The sequence below is a fragment of the Wasmannia auropunctata genome, unplaced genomic scaffold (assembly GCF_000956235.1).
Source record: "Wasmannia auropunctata unplaced genomic scaffold, wasmannia.A_1.0 LD336083.1, whole genome shotgun sequence".
Taxonomy (NCBI): domain Eukaryota; kingdom Metazoa; phylum Arthropoda; class Insecta; order Hymenoptera; family Formicidae; genus Wasmannia; species Wasmannia auropunctata.
The window spans coordinates 2,421,938-2,422,359 of record NW_012026807.1 but is presented as its reverse complement, the minus strand read 5'-3'; positions in this window follow the sequence as shown (position 1 = coordinate 2,422,359).

The following is a 422-nucleotide window of genomic DNA, read 5'->3' as shown; positions in this document are numbered from 1 at the left end:
AATCAAACGTACCGATAAATATCATGAATGTAAACATCATTCGCATAGAGTGTAACATGACCGCGGGTGCGTATAGTAACGACAAGTGTGTACATACGATACACGAGTTTTCACCGAGCGTGCCGCCAGGATATAAGATATCGGAAACGCCGGCACAGATCATTTACCTTCCGATCATCGCACGGAGCATATCGGATCTGACTATCCGCGTTGTGGATCAATACGGTCGATTGCTCGATTTTCGCGGAGAAGAAATCACTGTGAGGCTGCACGTACGGAGACGACCGCGATAACGTGAGATGCTTGTGCTGAATGAGCAGGTGAAACGTACAGGAGACACAATTTTAACTGGAGAAACAACTGTAAAAAACATTCGACCTATCAAAAGAAGCTCAATGCTTCCAACATTAAATTTTTAAAAT